Genomic DNA, 20411 nt, shown 5'->3' with positions numbered 1-20411 from the left:
TTCAAAACAAAAACAAAAAAAACAAAAAAACAATTGTCATGGGAAAAATCATTGAAGCTCATTTTCCTTATCTGTAAAATGGGGAAAAATTTTTCACAGGATTGTGATGAGATAATATATGTCAAATGCTCTGAAAATCCTAAACATAACAAATATCTTTTATTCTCATGTTTATTCAACACCAATAAAGAAGATCAACCAAATACCTCATGTCAATTCATAAAAATGTTAGTTTGGGGAGAAGGCTGGAGTAGGGGATTTTGCCTAGATCATCCCTATTATCTCTTCTTACTCGAAACTCTGAGATCTACTCTCCAAGTTATCTTTTAAAAATATTATCAATATTCTTTGGACCTTTTTGGACTGAAGTGTGTATTTCATTAGGCAGTTGATAACCCACAGTGGGAGTCTTCTCGTGATCCATTTACCCAATTAACCCACAGTTTATAATCAGTTTTTATCCTACCCACTCAACCCATATTGATCATGTACTGAGTAAAAATGCTGAAAAATCAAGGTTTACTGTTTCAGTGGAAATGGAATTTTGACTTCCAAGCTAGGGTTGCAAGGCCAGTGAGACCAATTATCTAATTATCCATAGGAGGTTCAAGCAGCTTAAAAACCATTTCTCTAGAAAATTAGACCTCTTTTTCGAAAGAACAGTGTTGGTTCTGATACCGACAAATGTGGCTGTTTCTGCCAAACCTATGTCACGTTGTACATATACATGTCTTTCTAAATAATGGTATATTCTCCCTAGTGATAGGTTTTATTTCAGAAATGGAGAGACTTTTTAATATAGATAACAAGGAACAGGTTTATGTGGGCTATATTGATCAGTAAATATAACAGGTTTATCAGAGTCATATACATCAGTCAATAAAACAGGTTTCAGGGGGTCATATTAATCAATCACTCAAAGATTTATTAAGCTCCTATAATGTGCCAGGAATTAGACTACATGCTAAGCATACCAGGACAAAGATGAAACAATTCCTATTCATAGGGAGCTTGAGTTCTAATAGAGAAAAGAGTAAATACTTGTTAAAAACCATATATATATATATATATTATATAGTACAAATATAAAATGAATGCATAATTTATATAAACATAGACATACGAAGTAGTTGGGGAGGAAAAGCACAGGGTAGATTAGGGATCAGGAAAGAGCTCCTGCAGAAGCTGGAAGAGGACTCCAATGTGGCAGTAAGAAGTTATGCTGCAATGGCAGAAACTAGGCATGGACCCACATTTAACACCACATACTAAGATAAGATCAAAATGGGTCCAAGATTTAGGCATAAAGAACGAAATCATAAATAAATTGGAGGAACATGGGATAATCTACCTCTCAGACCTGTGGAGGAGGAAGGAATTTGTGTCCAAAGGAGAACTAGAGACCATTATTGATCACAAAATAGAAAATTTTGATTACACCAAATTAAAAAGTTTCTGTACAAACAAAACTAATGCAAACAAGATTAGAAGGGAAGTAACAAATTGGGAAAACATTTTTACAGTTAAAGGTTCTGATAAAGGCCTCATCTCCAAAATATACAGAGAATTGACTTTAATTTATAAGAAATCAAGCCATTCTCCAGTTGATAAATGGTCAAAGGATATGAACAGACAATTCTCAGATGATGAAATTGAAACTATATCCACTCATGTGAAAGAGTGTTCCAAATCACTATGGATCATAGAAATGCAAATTAAGACAACTCTGAAATACCACTACACACCTGTCAGATTGGCTAAGATGACAGGAACAAATAATGATGAATGTTGGAGGGGATGTGGGAAAACTGGGACACTGATGCATTGTTGGTAGAGTTGTGAAAGAATCCAACCATTCTGGAGAGCAATCTGGAATTATGCCCAAAAAGTTATCAAACTGTGCATACCCTTTGACCCAGCCGTACTGCTACTGGGCTTATATCCCAAGGAAATACTAAAGAAGGGAAAGGGACCTGTATGTGCCAAAATGTTTGTGGCAGCCCTTTTCATAGTGGCTAGAAGCTGGAAAATGAATGGATGTCCATCAATTGGAGAATGGTTGGGTAAATTATGGTATATGAAGGTTATGGAACATTATTGCTCTGTAAGAAATGACCAGCAGGAGGAATACAGAGAGGCTTGGAGAGACTTACATCAACTGATGCTGAGTGAAACAAGCAGAACTAGGGGATCATTATACACTTCAACAATGATACTGTATGAGGATGTATGCTGATGGAAGTGGATATCTTCAACATAGAGAAGAGCTAATCCAATTCCAATTGATCAATGATGGACAGAATCAGCTACATCCATAAAAGGAACACTGGGAAATGAGTGTAATCTGTGAGCTTTTTTTTTGTTTTTCTTCCCAGATTATTTTTACCTTCCGAATACAATTCTTCCTTTGCAACAACAACAACAAAATTCGGTTCTGCACATATATATTGTACCTAGGATATACTATAAGATATTTAATATGTATGGGAATGCCTGCCATCTAGGAGAGGGGGTGGAGGGAAGGAGGGGAAAAATTCGGAACAGAAGGGAGTACAAGGGATAATGTTGTAAAAAAAATTACCTATGCATATGTACTGTCAAAAAATGTTATAATTATAAAAATTAATTAAAAAATAGATTTTATTTAAAAAAAAAGTTACATTGCAGATGTTGTGAAGGGCCAGTGCAAAAGCTGGGAGGTAGGAAATGTCAAATTGTGACTGTGGAACACAGGAAAGGCTAGTTTGGTGAGATCGTAGAATGAAGTAAGGGGAGTAATATTCACTAAGCTTGAGAAGTATGTTGAGTAGGACTTTAAGAAGTTAAACTGAGTAGATTAGATTTTGTTCTAAACCACTACAGTTGATTGAATAAGGAATCACGTGGTCATTTTTGTGTTTCAGAAAAAATTACTTTGGTGGCAGTGGTGTGGAATAGACTGGAGAGGAGAGACTTGAGATGCTTAATAAATGTTTATTGATAGAGGCAGGGAGATAAATGAGGAGGCCAATGCTATTATCCAGGCAAGACGCAACTAGGACCTGAATTAATGTAAACAGTGTGAATAGAGAGAAGGGATATTCTAGATGTGGAAACCCCAAGATATGGCCTAGGATTGGCTACATGGGAGGGAGAGGAGTGAAGAGTTAAGGAAAAGAATGAAATCACAAACTTGAGCTGCTGGAAGGACTGTGACACTTTTGATATAAATAGGAAAATTTGGAAAAGGGGAGGAACCAGCTTCACTTTCCTATTTGTCTTCCCAGCACTTTGCACAGAACTTCATACAGAGTAAGTGCTTAATAAGAGGTTTTTCATTTTTTTCATTTAATTCATTCACTCAATCAATTCATTCCCTGGACTTTATTTTCTTTGTTTATAAAAAGAAAGTTCAATTAAGAATGTCTCTAATATTCCTTTCCATTTTAAATCCTTTGATCCCAAGATCAATAGAAGGGTAATGGGTTGGGTAATTATGGGACTTCCCTTATCAATTTTTCCTTTATCCCAGAGGAGTAGCCTCTCTACACCAAAGTACATTGTGGTAACTGTCACTGGTGAATACTTGATAGGGGGAAGCATTTCCAGGAAGCCCTTCCTCCAATCCCCAACACTTTCCCCTCTCTTTTCTCCAAGGCAATTTGAAGTGAAAGAACTCCTTTCTCTATAAAGTTGGATGCTAAAGGTATCAAGATAATAAAGGCTTCCACAATTTTCTCTTCTTGATGTACAAGTACTATATGAATACATTTAAACTTGAGGAAACTGAGGCAGACAGAAGCCAATTGAATTGCCTAGAGTTATCTTACTAGTGAGTATCTGAAGAAGGTTTATCTACTGTGCTACCTAGCTTCCATTCTCAGTGGGTACCAGAACTTTTGGTTCTAGCTCTCAGAGAATTTGGTTCTATGAATTTGGTTGTTCTCTATGAATTTGGTTCAGCAAATATTTCTTAAGCATCTACTTTTTGCCAGTCACTATGAGACATGCTGGGGATAAAGCAACAAAAATTAAAATCACCTTTGTTCTTGGGAAGCATATTGCATTTTGCTCTGGGGAAACAAAGTACACACGGATAAGGATGTTTAGAATATATAAAAAAGTAATTTCTGTGGAAAGAAGTGTGAATAATTGGAAAAATATGGAAAAGCTGTCTTGAAGGAAGGGGCACCTGAGTTGAGGCTGGAATGAAAGTAGGGCTGCTAAGAAGCTGAGGTAAAGATAAAAAATCCTTCTAGGCATGAGGGACAGACAGCCAAAACATAGAAGCAAAGAGGGAAATGAAGTTACCTTCATGTAGCCCAGATCAAGTCATAATGGCCAGTAAGTCTGGAATGTCAGATCACAATCAAATTATGAAGACATTGGGTTTTTTGTTTGTTTTTGTTTTGTTTGAGGCAATTGGGATTAAGTGACTTGCCCAGGGTCACACAGCTAGTGTGAAGTGTCTGAGATTGGATTTGAACTCAGGTCCTCCTGACTTCATGGCTGGTGCTCTATCCACTACACCACTTGCCTGCCTCTTGAAGAGTTTTAAATATAGCATACTTCTCTGAGAAAGAGAACAAAGCATTGTAGGAAATAATAAAAAGCCCCAACATGTATTGAAAATAATTAGTACTTTGAAGCTGAGTTGGAGTATTTTTTAAATACTATTTTATTTTTCCAAATACATGCAAAGATAGTTTTCAATATTCATCATTGCCAAATCTTATGTTCCAATTAGAGCATTTTTGGAAGGGAAAGATTTCAAAGAGTACCATCCATGAGAGTCACCATCTCAGAGATGTGACAGTGTGACAAGATAGATATACCAAAGGTGATTTATTTAATAAGAGTGTCATCAACAAGACATGTGGCCTTTTCAATTTAACAAATTCCATTACAAACCACACAAAGGGAGCAATCATCGCTCGAATGTGAAGCTTCTGGGTAGATGTGACTCCTGGTTTCTGAAATTAAGAAGCAAGTCTAACTTATTGTGTCTACCAGCAAAGCACCTTACAGATTTATGGTTTCTGAAAACACAACAGCCCGGTGATCAATTGGTAATTGTTTCTCTTCTCTTCAACACCGAAGGAGGAAAATGATTTAATGGTAGAATCGAATAGAATAGCAATTAACTTCTTAGGGTGAAAATGAGTCAAGTTACTGCCAACCTCTTCAGTGTTTTTTCTTAGGGCTGATTTTCTTTCCTTTCTTGAAATCATAAGCAGATGTCAGAGTCATTCCTAAGTGGTATTTATATCCACAGCACACCTGTGTCCATCACTGTTCCCTCCTTCGGGGGGGAGGGGGGAGATTTGTGCAACCAAAGTGTCTGGGTATCTTACCCTATATTCATTCCCTGATCCATAGAATGCTGCCCCAGCAGCCCTTGGAAAGGTCTGCAGCATTGTTGGTGAGATTTCTTTCCTTGTGGCTGATTTTTCAGAGCTCTCTGGTGCCTGGCAATTGAGTGACCCCAATGAAATTCAGTATTTCAAAGACCTGCAATTTCTTTAAGGTCCAACTAAGATCTAACTCCTAAGGTCCAATCTAGATGCTATAATTTTCAGCTAACAGCTTTAACTTCATGTGATTCATCATTATATTGAAGTAATTGCCAACTAGATGTGAGTTTCTTTTAATTTACTCATGAAAGCAGTTGAATCCTTATCATGGGTTATCTCTCTTCTGGTACCAATGGTGATCTCCTCAATATCTTAGGAGATGGTCATCAAGAATTACTGTGGCCAAAAAATTATTCTCCTAATGATCAAGGTGGTGATAAATCTCACAATTAACTTTCATTATTGCCCTATGTTCCAGGCATTGTGCTCTAGGATTTGGAAGTACAAATACAGAAATTAAATGATCTCAAGGAGTTTATATTCTATCAAGGGTGACAACAGGTACAATTATGAACATAAACAATACACAAGGTGGGGGAGGGAAGAAACTAGCAAACAGAATCAGGAAAGACTTGGTATGGAAAGTGACGCTTAATATGAATTAGAAAAGAAGCAAAGGATTTCAAAAGATGGAATTGAGGAAGGAGTATTTTGCAGCAGGAGTCACCACATTATGCATGAGGAACAGATAGCCCAGCTTTGCTGTATTATGGGATATCTAAGGAAGGGTAACCTATAAAAAACCTGAAAAGAGAGCCCGTAAAGAGATTTAAAGATGCCAGAACATTTTACTTTTGATCCTAGAGTTAACAGCCAGACTACTTGCTATCGTAATGTGGTTTTCTGGCCCTAGCCTCTGTTACACAGGGTTGTTTTTCTTTAGATATGTTGTTTCAGCCTGGTGAGAATGAGTCAGCATGTCATCATGCTGTAGAAAACAGGACATATTATTTTCCACACTTTTTTAGAGAGGGGTTGACTTGCTGCACTTGATTTTTTTTAAAGGAATTGATCATTTTTAATTAGTAGAAATCTTTTTGCTCCCTCTTCTCCAAGCTCATGGGAAATGACACCCTCTTGTAATAAATATGCATTGTTAACCAAAACAAATGACCACATTGGTCACATACATAGTCTTATATCTTATTCTTTCACCTGTCAGGAAGTGGATAACATATTTCATCATCAATCCTCTAGAGCTGTGGTTGATCTGACCTTTATTTCTTAAAGGAGAAAGTTTCATAATAAAAATAGTTACATGAGATGGTCAACAAAGAAAGGGGACATCCCTCTCCCCCTCTCTAAGCTGCTGACTATAGATTCAAATAGCCAGTTCCCAAGACTCAAGTTAGTTTGGTGGCCTCCTGGTGCTTGCTGGACAGCAGGGGCTTTTAGCCTCTGCATCTCTAAGTAGCCTAATTGATCTATAAGGAGATTCATGTGGAGTTATTCAGATTCCATTGCACTTAGAAGAGACAACTCATCTCTTGGATTTTTACTTGATGAAGATGCACTTAAGAACTAAAAATGTATCCCTCTTGGGGTGCTCTGCTTGGTTCCACTATATAGGACAAGAATGAGAGGAAGCTACAGAAAATCAGGTTTAAGTTTCACAGATGGGAAAACTTCTTAATAATTAGAGCTCGCCAAAGGTGGGATGTCTGCTCCAGAAGTAGTGAATTCTCCTTTTCTAGAGGTCTTTAAGCAGTAATCAGATGACTACTTGTTTGAGTTGCTACAGAGGGCTATCTGTCCAGAATGGCTTGTAAGGTCCAATCTAGACACTTTAATTTTCAGCTAACAGCTTTAACTGCATGTGATTCATCATTATATTGAAGTAATTGCCAACTAGATGTGAATTTCTTTTATTTTACTCATGAAAGCAGTTGAATCACTTGCTGATTTACTGACTCTCATGCTGACCTCTCCTTAGAGAACTCAAGGAAGACTTCTCAAATGCTGAACACTGGGTAGATGCACGAGGTTCTGGGGACCACTCACAGAGTCCCTGAAATCTTTTGAAAATCTAAAAGCTTTGCAGACATGCTCAGCCCTTCACAGAGATTTGTGATACCTACCCTACACCCATGCTTTCAAAGACCATTTCAACTATGGTCTACATTTAAAAACAACCTGATCAATATTTTTATTTATTATCAAATTCAGCAAATCTGAGACAGAATTCATCATCTTCTTACCAAAAGAGAGACAGAGAAAGAAATGGTTTTGTTTTTTAATTTTTCTATTTCTGTTGAAATCATTAGATCTCAACAAATTTCAGAGATATTATTTGATCTTTCTTCTCTATCACCTCACATTCTCATACTGTTGTCAGGCCTTGTTCCAAAAACTTCTCTCTCCACCTCCTCCTTTCTAATCCTATTACTACTACCTTCATTCAGGTTCATATTACTGCTCATTTGGACAATTGTGATGACCTAGATTTCAAGCTGGAAGATATTGTAAAGAACATCTAGTCCAATCTTAATTTGCCAATAAGACTGAGACCCTGAGAGGAAGATTATACTACTAGGATTCAAATGTAGATCCTTAGACTCCAAATTTGGAGATCTTCCCCCTACACCATGTTGCTCCCAACTATTGTCCTTCCCTCACTTTTCCAATTCTTCCTTCACACAATCATCAAAGGAATCATCCTAATGCTAAGTTTGATTGAATCACTCCCTCTCTCAAAAATCTTCAGTAACTCTCCATTTCCTATCCAATAATATTCATATTCAGGAATTCTAGTTCTTCCATAGTCTGATTCTAGTCTTATTTCACACAGTATTCCTTTCTATATGTTCTATGCTCAGTGAAATTACCATCTGGACTCCCAATCTTCTCTACCTTTATACAATTGCACAAAAAATTACCTACACTTAAAATAGATTGTCTTTGGCATCTCTATTTCCTTCTTCAAGGTTCAAACTTCTTCTTGAAACCTTTCATGATCTTCCCAGATCTAATGAATCTTTTAGTCCCTAGTCTCATCTGCCATCCCATTTGATCTCCCCCAAGTAATTACAAGTTCTCTATCTTATATTAATATTTTTTCCCTGAAAGTTAGATGGCTGCTCTCTGATTGCAAGGATTGAATGTTTATTAATGAAACTTCTTTACAATAACATAGTTAGCTTCTTTGGATATATCCAGTTTTCCATGAATGGGGCTCAGTGCCTTATGTTGCCCTCCATCAGTACTGAGGTTCTTGTGAATATATTTTAAAAGGAAGCTGTGAAATATACTCTTGGCTAGGATGTAGTTAGTAGGAAATCTGGTAAGGGGAAGCTAATCAATAGGGTTTTTTCCCCTATTATTTTAACCTAGCAGTTACGGATTAATGAAAGATATTAGTTTCTAATGCTGCCACTACCATCATGCCTACTATCACCAATAATAGGAATAAGGTCCTTGAAAATCCCAAGTGAAGAAAATCTCTCTATTACTGTAAGTCAGTACCTTCTAAGATTGAATTGATAGTTTTAGAGGGTCATCTAGAATGGTAATGTCAAATTCAAATAGCACTAAAGACCACAAAACCATATTTAAGGATCCCTATTTACTTAGAAAACTGTAAATTAGCTACATCTCTTTTATTACATATTTAGTTTGCTAAATATTTTCCAATTACACTTTAATCTAGACCAGGTTCACTTGGAAGTATCATAGGCCTAATATCAGTAATACCTTGGGCCTAAAGCATTGCAAGTTTAAGTGGTTTGGTCAAATAACCAGATTTGAACCCAGGACTTTATAACTTCAGTTGGTTCTTCTTAGAAAATGATTAGTGGACAAGGAAAGAATAGATAACAAAACTGCATATAACATCAAAATTTCATTTTCATGTCCTCTCCACCACAACGTTTATTAAGTATCTACTATATTCTTTCTGAGGTGGAAATAAAGAAAAAAAAGTGAGATTGTTCTTGCTTTCTGGGACTTTATATTTTATTGGAGAATTTTAGCCAATATTACATCTTTCAAATATTTTTATTAGTTATTCATAATTAAGAAAATGGATCAATTATGGCTTCTACTATTATTACTATCTTGGTGATATATCTATTGGCTTTTCAAAGGGAAAGTATTAGAATGAAAATTCCACCAATATAAAAACTTAGGAAGGAAAAGATCTGGACAATACAAAAGGAAAGCAATACACAATGGACAATTAATGTACCATCCGAATGTTGACATCTCTCAGTAAATGTTGACAGGCTGGTAAACTGAATCCAGAATTTATTTTAACATGTCTGACTTTGCCTTCAATCAAATGCCAGAAATATCTATAGAAAGGACCCTTTTTCTAATTGTACAAATCTGCTTATTAGTGTATAAAAGGAAAATCTCAAAATGGGTTGGGGAGTAGAAAAGAGACAAAGAGAGACAGAGAACCCAAGAGAAGCATTCTTCTGAACTCTAATAAAGTCATGATCTTGTGACAGAAAGTCTTTGGTTAATTACCATGGAAAAGTCATTCTGATAGGAGTGGGGAAGTGAGTTGAAAATCTATAGTGATTAATTTCCCGTTTGTCAACTTATTTATGGTCTATGTAAACCTAATAATTAAGAGGAAAGAAATAGTAGATAGGTGAAAACTTCAGATATTGGGAAATTAAACCATTCACAAGATTGGAAAAATCTAGTAGGCAATTAGACATCAAACCAAAAGTTTGTTAAGATTGATTGGTAGCATTCTCACCAGGAGAATTCTGTCTAGACCTGCTTATGGAGATTACCTGATCCGACTCACAGTCTCTTATTTTGAATTTGTATAGGGTTTTAAATTTTATAGCATCAGTTCTACATTCTGCATTCAATTCTAACTAAAAATCTTTCTGAAGAAGATGGGAAAGGTATTATTATTCCTATTTTACAGACAAAGAAGCAGAGATCCTGAGGAATGAGGAGACTGATCTATGATATTTGAGAGAGTCAGCTATAAAATCCACTTTCTGAACTTAAGTATAGGCTTCTTTTTACAACATCACATTAATTCCAGTGATCAGGAGGAAGCCTGAACTAGAGAAAAAGAGCACTGATTTTTGCAGTCAGAAGACACAAATTTAAAATTGGGGAAATAATTTTATTTCTCTGGACCTCATTTCTTTATTTGGAGCAGCTGCATGGAACAGTAGAGGATAAGATTCATCTTCCTGAGTTTAAATCTGGCCTCAGACAATTCTTAGCCATGTGATCCTAGTCAAGTCACTTCACCTAAGTTTGCCTCCATTTCCTCATCCATAAAATGGGAATAATTATAGCACCTATCTCCCAGGCTTTTTTGAGGATCAAAAAAAAATCGTAAAGCCTGGCATATAGCAAATGCTATATAAATGTTAATTATCATTATTTTTATCTATAAAGACAAAAAGATTAGACTAGTTGATATCTAAGATCTTAGCCAATTCTAAGTGGATGGATGATACTTAAAAGGACTTAGATTTCAGGACATCATGAGATGTCCTGGATAATTTAGAAATGAAATATTATCTGACTTGTCTTATCTTGGCAATAAAAAAAAGCTTCAATTTCTGAATTTGCAAAGACAGTGAAATCTGGTAAGGACTTTTGGTACATGAGAAAACCTTCTTGTGAGCTGTGAAAAAAACAATATGCAGGAAAACAAGGAGAGGAAAAACCCCACAGCCTGAGAGTTCAGATAGGCTAGCTATAGGACTGTAGTCTCTTGACTTATTATGATACTCCACCTGGGGTAGCCTTCCTGTACTAGTCATTGAGTAGGACCCCTTACTGGTGGTTAGTCAATAAATTTTCACGAGTCAATTGACTGTGAATAGAAGGGAGAGAGAGTGATTTAGACAGCTTTGTGAATTCGACTGTCCCCATGCCTTAAAGGAAATTCCATCATCTCTGCCTTTCCACTCTCTAGTATAGAGCTCCTGGTAATGGGAGCTCAGTGGGACTCTGGGTCTGGCAAGAGGCTGATATAGATTACAGGAAAGTAAAGAGCACTGAGATATGGGGGGGAAGGGGGTGGAGAGGAAGGGCTGTTTCACAGGGTTAGATGATGTCAGATCCAAAGGTAGTTTTTCAGAATTAGTGGATTTATCTGATCCATTTAATAAAGAGGCAAAAAAATAGAACTTAGTACCAAGATGCTCTAAGTAAAAGACATTCCCCTCTCTCCAAAGCAAATAGTCCCCTAAAGTATCACTTGGCCCATTCATAAAACAATCTGTGATAACTAGAGGCTCTTTGGAAGAAAGCCAGTGACAAGCAAGATTTTCCTGGGCTGCCTGTTAACAGATCATTAGGACTCCAGTGAAGCTTTCGTACTCTCTGCAGCTAATATTTATGGAGAGGCTCCAAGATTCCTGGCCTTCTTCTGGGTTTCTGGGATGACAATATTGAACTATTTTCTTTGAAGATTTGGTTCTGCATAACTCTAGAAAACTGTCCCACCCACTGTACCCCCATAAAGAACACTTCCACGTATGGTTCCCATTCAATTTTGTTAGAATGTTGGGATTTTTTCAGAACAAATATCCTGTTTTTCAGAACAAATAACTAGAAAAAATATGCATTTTTAGATCCATTATCTCACCAAAATTTCTTGCTGCAGGGGAAATATCTCCATTCAACAATGATGGATATTATTTAGAGATATACCTTTAAAAGGACCATGTTATAGTAAGTGGAGCAATAGGAATTGGAATTTCCAAGAACTAGTTTCAAAGGGCATCTAAAATACTTACTAGCTGTGGAATCCTGGGTAAGTTGCTTAATATTCCAGAGCCTTGGTTTTTTCATCATTAAACAGGCATGATAATAGTTCTATGAATTGGACTTTAAAAAATTACAGCATTTCTGCCTCTCCGTTTGAACTGTGAGCAAATGAAAATTATAATATATATAAAGCACATTACAAATCTCTAAGTACAATATAAATGTGAGCTATTATTGTTATTGTTTTTGTTAGGAAAAAAACTTCCCAATAATTAGAGCTATTCATCAGAGAAATAGGCTACTTTGAGAGATTATGGATTTACCAACTACATTAGATGACCATTTGTTATGTCTGTTAAAGTAGGAATTCCTTTAATGTAATGAATTGGGCAAGCTAGGCAGCTCAGTGGAGAGAGTGCCAGACCTGGAGTGAAGAAGGCTTGAATTCAAATCTGGCCTCAGACACTTCCTAGCTGTATGACCCCATCTGTGTCATTTCACCCTTTTATCTCATTTTTTCATCTACAAAATGAACTGGAGAAGGAAATGGCAAACCACTCCAATATCTTTGCAAAGATAACCCCCAAAATAGCATCATCAAGCATCAGACATGACTACAAAATGACTGAACTAAATAAGTGAGGCTAGATGGCTGCTAAGATCCTCTTCAATTCTGAAATTCTATGATTCCGTGATTATTATTCATTTGGTTCTTCTCATCCTTTTTGATACAGTTCAGATAGAAGTGGCCCAGAGAGAAACATACAGAGTATGCATATAGGATATTGTATATAATATGTAATACTATGTACCTAATCATATATAGTATGTAATAGTTTGAGTTCCATACTATTACAAAATTGCTCAAGTAACTGACTTTTGTAACTGAATAAAAGTCTTGCTCTTACTATTATTTCATTCTCATCTCTTTGCTGTCAAACATGACATGCCGATTACCCACAGTCATAGCTAAAAAGGAACGGGGTGAGAGAATGGCCCGTAATGTTCAGTTATGCTCAGAAGGAGACCTCTACTTCCTGCCTGAATCTGTGAAGGTTGACCCCCCACATCAATACATCAGTAGCATGGTTTAGAATGGGATGAATGGGGGAGGGATGCCCACAATTTCTGAAACTGCAGTCAAGGCTCCAGAGGATTAGGATGGAGATACCATACCTTCTATTCAGCTTTGATGAGTGTTTAGATTATCAGGAGCTACTTAAGTCAAGAGCTCTGAAAAATAATTTATCAGAGTGATAAATTCATGAACTATAAGTCACTAGAAATATTGTCGAGACCATCACAATCACAGAGACAGAGAATTTAGAATAATGACTTTGTTGTTCCTCCCTATCTAATCAATAGATTATCATCAATAGGCCCTGCTATTATTATTATTATTGAAAAAAGCATTTATTAAGCGCTCTCAAGTGCTGGGGATACAGATAGAAAACCAAGGTGGGAGAGAGACTGCTCTCAAGTAGTTCATTTCAACAGAAGAGACAACACGTATTGGAGGACTGTTGTGGGGATGATGAAAGTGATTCATGGGATACAGAAGCAAAGCAGGTGGGGAGTCATCATGTGTGCTTGCTCACCAACAGAAATGAATATAGAAATCTTTCCCACAAAAAGCAGGGGTGAAATATATAATTCCTCTCTAACCCTCCTTCCCACTGAAGCCAACTATTCTTACTTGCACCATCAAGTGTAGGGTTATCATTAGTATATTTTGCATTTGGCTCCCCTCCAGCTGAAGCCTAATTTCCTTTCCCTTGTCTCTTAGTAGCTAAAATTCTTACTGCTTTGGTTTTCTAAGGCCCCTTTCCTCTCTCTTGTGACTCCCATTGCTAGCCAGGTCAGTCTACACTAATTCCAGATAACCCAGAAGCTGTGTCTCCCTACCCGACTAGGGTTGAGGAGAGAACAGGCTTTAGAGCCTTTCAGTGAGCAGGTATACTATCTACATCCTTGGGTCCAAGCCAGAGTTTCAGGATCTCAGATCTGGAAAAGACATCACATTCTAGTCTGACCCATATCTGGCAAAGAATTATTTCTCTGTATAACATGCCCAACAAATGAACACCCTCCATTTGATCAGTTATCCTGCTCTTAATCATAGCTCCCTTTAGCCTTACAACAATCCTTTGAGGCGCCAGCCTGATAAATGTCATTCCTCCATTTTACAGATGAGGAAGTGAAGGCCCAGAGATTTAAAAACTTTCTCAGAGTCACATAGTCAATAAGTGTCAGAGATGAGATTCGAAACAAAAGCCTCACTAATTTACTGCAACAACAATATGCCATTCATAGTTGGGATGTCTCCTATGAGATAGTCAGAAAAAGGACAATTATTTCATTATGGAAAGTTATGATGACAGTATAATATTCCATTAAAGTGTTAACCCATTCACATACTCTTCTCCAGCTAATCTCCTGGGCTTGTTCCACAAAGCAATTAAGGGGAAAAAAATAAGAATGATTAACATTGATGAAGCATTCTAAATGTTTTGAGTCTTCCTTCAAGGTTCAGCCACTCTCAGTGAAGCTTCCAGCTGAAAGAATTGTCTTCCTCCTCACGTTTTTTTTTTTCCTGGATAGCTTTATCTGGATTCTGGCTTCATTATAGTATAGGGGTTATATCCCTCCCCACCTCAAAGTACTAGATTGCCTAAAACACCTAATGAATTCTTTGCCTCAATTTCTACCTACTCTTAATCCCTAAAAATGAGTGTAGCCTCAGTCTAAACTGAGACCCATTCAAGACCTTAGGTTAAAAAGACCAAGGTCTCCCACTGAATCCAATGCCATCTCCAGTCTTTGAGATCTCTATCTGGCCACTGGACCCAGATGTCTCTAGACGGGAAAGCGAGGCAGGTGACCCTCACAGTCCTGTCTCACTTACATCCAATTCACTTGCACGTCATAGCATCACCTCCTCATGATCCTCTTGGACAGGAGTTCTCAAGCTACAGCCCGCGGGCCACATGCAGCTGTTGAGGATGTTTATGGGGCCCTCCGGGTTATGGCAAATGGGCTGAGGGGTGGAGACAGAGTGTGAGTTTTTGTTTTTACTCTAGTCTGGCCCTCCAACAGTCTGAGGGACAGTGAACTGGCCCCATATTTAAAAAGTTTGAGGACCACTGCTCTTGGACAACAAGGACAAACAACAATAATATGAATTTAAGCTATTAAGCCATGTCTTGTATATTATAAATTCTCAGTGAACAGGATCTCTTGTGTTTCTTTGTTGTGTTTTTTCCCCTTGTCCTCTTACCTTGGCATAGTATTTTTTGCACATAGTAGGTGCTTTAAAAATATTTGCTGAATCGAATGAAGAAAAAGAGATGCAGTAAGATTGCAAGGCTTCACAAGGTGTAATAGAAAGAAAGAGCCTAGATTCGGAGTCAGAATACCTAGATTCCATCTCATCTGATTATTTCCTTTCTTCTTGGGAATAGGATGCTAACTTAGCCAGTGAAGGGAATTCTGTGCATTAGTTTCCTTAAATTTTAGCAAACCTTTTGAAATGGCATTTTATCCTATCCATTTGAGGAAGATGAAGGGATATAGATTAGATGATAACCCAATTAGATGGATTCTGAATGTGTTGGATGGCTGGGCTCAGAGTAGTTTTATTTTAATTTTTTGGTTATACATGTATATTCATTTTTTACATATTTCTATCTGAGTTATGTTGGGGAAAAATCAGAACAAAGGGGAAAAACACAAGACAAAAAAGATGAACATAGCATGTATTGATTTATATTCAGTCTCTATAGTTCTGTCTCTGGATGCAGATGGCATTTTCTACCCAAAGTTTATTGGAATTGTCTTGGATCACTGAGAACTTCTGAGAAGAGCCAAGTCTATCATAATTGATCATCACACAGTCTTGTTTTTGCTGTATACAATGTTTTCTGATTTTACTTCCCTTACTTAGCATCAGTTCGTGTAAATCTTTCCAGGCTTTTTCTAAAATCAGCCTGTTCTTCATTTCTTATAATAATATTGTTATAATAATATTATTATTATATTATTATTATATTACTAATAGTAATATTACATTACTTTAATATACTGTAATTTATTTATTCATTACCCCAACTGATGAGCGTCCACTCAATTTCCGATTCCTTGCCACCACAAACTACAAACATTTTTGTACTTGTGTATTCTTTTGCCTCTTTTTTATTTGTTTGGGATACAAATCCAGTACTGAGATTGCTGGATTGAAGAGTATGCATAGTTTTATAGCCCTTTGGACATAGTTCCACATTTCAGCTTTTAATAGTTCTATATTAACATGATAGGAGGTCTCCAGTGGAGTCTCCCAGGAGTATGTTCTTGACCCTTTATTGTTTTACATTTTTTATTATGACTCAATCAATGTGTAAATAGTATTTCCATCAAGTGAGCAGATAATTGAAAATTGGAAGGAATAGTTAACTGGATGCAAAATGATTTGCACAAGTGATGCATGTGGGTTGAATGGAAATTCAATTTCCATTCAACCCACATGCATCACTGGATGTTAAAAAAATGATCCCTATACATAGAAAGTAAGGGAAGAGGTAGCCGTTTTTCTGCAAAGAATCTGGGGGTTTCAGTGGTCTGCAAGCTCAGTGTAAATCAGAATTTGGATGTGGCCACGAAAAAAAAAACTAATGCAATCTTGGGCTAAGATGGCACCGTAGTGCATAGAGGACTGGGCTTGGAATCAGGAAGATTCATTTTCCCTATTTCAAATCCAATTTCAGATAATAGTTGTGTGATAACTCATTAAGTATTTGAAGGGTTGTTTTGTATAGGAGATATTTAATCTGTTGTATATGGCTTTAGCAGGAAGAACCATGAGCAGTAGGGTAGACGTTGCCAAGAGGTCAGGAATTATTCATTAGAACTGCCTCAAAGTGTAATGGGCAACCTCCAGAGTTGGTGGATTTCTTGGATACCTTAAAGTAGAGATTCTATGACCATATGCCATTGTGAGGATTTGCTTCTGTAATGCTGGAGAAACTGAGGCAAGATAGAGATTAGAGGCTTTTAATATTAATAGAGAACTTGAACTATTGTCTCAAAGTATCCAGCAGCGAGTGAGTGATTCCAGGGATTCTTTTAGGGCTCCAGTGATCAGAGAAACAAAGGCAAGGTAGCACTTGTGAGCTGGAACTTCCAGGAATGGACTATAAATTTGGTTCTGATAGGTTTGGAGAAAGGAAGGATCATAAATTCTGATAAATTGAGAGGACCAGGAGCTAGGATGTCTGAGATAGGAGATAAGCCTATATGTCTTAAGATAAACCATCTGCTTTTTATGACTCTTTGGAATTCTAGTGGCCAGGGCTCCCAGCCCTAATTATCTCAGTCCTAATGGCCAGATAAGGGGGTTGCCATCAAGGAGACTGAGACAGAACAATTCAAGGAAACAAATGCAGGGAAACTGAGGCATAACAAACACTTCATGATGGACTAGTTGGCCATAGAGTCTGTTAATCTCTAATTGTGCAATATATGTGTGACTGGGCAAATCATATAACCCCTGTGGGTCTCAGTCATTTATCTGTAAAATGCAAGATTGGAAGAGATGGGCAAGAAAACTTTCAGTTCTAAAACTATGATCCTAAGTGACAGCCCTATATTAAGGGCTGACATCAATGTTAGGAATATGTTCAAGTCTTCTACCTAGCACATACTATCTATGTAACTCTAGGTAAATTACTCTCTCAATGATCTAGGGGTATCTCCTCAATTTCTAATTCCTTCCCATCGCAAAAAGAGCTCCTACAAACATTTTTGCATGTGTGGCTCCTTTTTACATATAAGACAAGGAGAAAAGGAGGAGAGGAAACAAGAATTACTTGTTATTACTATATATAGTACCTATTAAATGTCAGACACTGTACTAAGACTTTATAAATATCATCTCATTTGAACGTCACAACTTTGAAAGGTAGACACTATTATTTTCCCCATGTTATAGTTGAGTAAACTGAGCCGGTTGATAGTTAAGTGAGACCTTTAAGGGTCACATAGCTAGGAAGTGATTGAAGTAGGATTTGAACTCTGGTTTTCCTAACTCCAGACACAACACTCCATGCACTGCAACACCTGGCTATCTCTAACAAGCATTATCTTTTGTTATGTCATGGACTTTTTTGGCTGTGTAGGGAAACATCAATTCTTTCTCTGAATAATGTTTTTAATGCATAAACATATAAAAGATATATTACATATATGTACATTACATAAAAATATGTGATATAAATAATGACATTCCAAATCCAGTGCTGTCTCCCTACCACAACAAGGGTTTGTTTATATCCCTTGAATCATCTGCCACACTTAGTGAATGGGCAAGAGATTGGGCAAGCAGGCCTTAGAATTCTGACTGTCCCGAGGTAGCTGCACCCAGAGAAGAAACACTGGGAGGGGAATGAAAACTGTTAGCACTAATATCTGTCTGCCCAGGTTGCATGTACCTTCGGATTCTAATGTTTATTGTGCAACAAGAAAGTGATATTCGCACACATGTATTGTACTTAGACTATATTGTAACACATGTAAAATGTATGGTATTGCCTGTCGTCGGGGGGAGGGAATAGAGGGAGGGGGGGTAAATTGGAAAAATGAATACAAGGGATAATATTATAAAATATATATATATAATAAAAAAAAAAAAAAAAAAGAATTCTGACTGTCCCAATGTGAAAGTTTCCCCTCAATCTCTTTAAACACAAACTAGTAAAAAACCAAATGCCCTTAGCCTGGGTGACCTTTCCAGAGGCTTGTTCAACCTTGGCACAGAGATGAGAGGAGGAGAGCATCCTGTCAATAAAGTGAGTGAAGTGCAAATTGCTTCAGGCTGGGCTAGGATTAGCCTCTGAGCTCCCTCCATGATGACAGGCAGCCAGCCCTGGGTGCAGAAACTCAGAATGACCTATAAAAAGGCTTCCCACTCTCTCTCGGGCTTTGCCAGCTTAGCGGGCAAAGGTGAGTTTCATGAGGCTTTTTTTGATTGCTTACTATTAATGGTTCAATTTACAACTAAGGAGGGAAAAAAAAGCAGCTGCTCCAGGCCCAAAAGGTCCACTTTCTTGTTTTGTTTGTTTTTGGTTCCCCCATTCCCATCCCCATTGATCCTTAGGTGGAGTAGGAGGACTAATCTTAAAGCCACTAGTTGGAGAACTTTTATCCTTCTAGTCAAGAAGTGTCTAGCCATCATCTAAGCCCTCTGAGGATCAGCTGGAAAGTGGCTCATTGAAAAAAAATTGGTTGGCAAATGGCTAAAAGGAAAAGAGAAGAAAGGCTGCTAATGTGGGGGGGGGTTCAAAAGCTTGGTAGGCACATTTTTTCTAGTTGTGGGCATCAGGGATTGTCCCCTCTCCCACATGTTTAGGACCTTGGAACTAGTGAGGGCAACTAATTGAAAACCTAAAATTGTGCTTAAAAAGTTGTCTGTGTTAAAAAGACACATGTACTTGGAGTGAGCCGAGACTTAGTTGTAATTATCCCAGGATACCCTCCCTTTTTTCCTCTATTACTTGGGAACTCTATCTCCCCTCAATTTTTAGTGCAACTTCTAAGCCCTCCACAAGGACCTTTCTGATGTCCCAAGTATTTGAACTCTACTCCCCTCTTTTGTAGTGGAAGAAACTGAGACTGACACAAGGTTAAATTATCTGTTCAGGGTCATAGAGCTAGTAAATGTCTATATTGAGTCTATCTACTGTTACCTAGCTGCTATTTAAAAAGGAGAGTCAGACTCAAATAGAACTGGAACCCTAGGCCTCTGTTAGAAACACTTATCACTGAGAATCTGATATGGAGGAAAATTTATTTAAAAAGAACCTTAAGGAATCATTTTAATGTTTCTGGTCAGAAGTGGGCTCTGCTGTTCTTGGGGAAGAGGGAGCCCTGAAGCTTTATACTTATTAGCTTAATACAATCCCTCCCTTCAGAGACCAGATTGGTCTATACGCATCTGGGTTACAGTCTTTCTGATATGCCTACAATATGTTTCCCCCTAAATATATATACTTTTCTCAAAACCAGAAGGCTCTTTCTGATTGGCTGAATTCCCTTGTGCCTTGCTAGCTCCCCAATTCCTTGTTTGCTCAAGGTTTCTATTGATCACTTAGCCTCTCTTAACCTCTCACATTTTGAAAACCTCTTGGTCAGTGGGTACCCACTATTCTACACTACTTTGAGGCTTGAACACTTTGTGGAGATGCAACTTTTCAGTATTTCTCACACCCCATATTGACTTTAAAAGCCTCAAAATAATATTAGCTATGTTTTATTGTATTTTTATTTGATTAAATA

General features: G+C 37.3%; 1 protein-coding gene across 4 annotated transcripts in view; it reads left to right on the top strand.

Moving 5' to 3' along the window:
* The window catches only part of CPNE4 (copine 4), a 419473-nt gene that overhangs the window by 250539 nt on the left and 148523 nt on the right, over nucleotides 1–20411 (top strand). The gene's annotated exons all lie outside the window — the stretch shown is intronic.

The sequence above is a fragment of the Sminthopsis crassicaudata genome, chromosome 5, assembly GCF_048593235.1.
Source record: "Sminthopsis crassicaudata isolate SCR6 chromosome 5, ASM4859323v1, whole genome shotgun sequence".
NCBI lineage: Eukaryota > Metazoa > Chordata > Mammalia > Dasyuromorphia > Dasyuridae > Sminthopsis > Sminthopsis crassicaudata.
The sequence above is the reverse complement of the archived record's forward strand: the minus strand, read 5'-3'. Positions and strand labels throughout refer to the sequence as shown.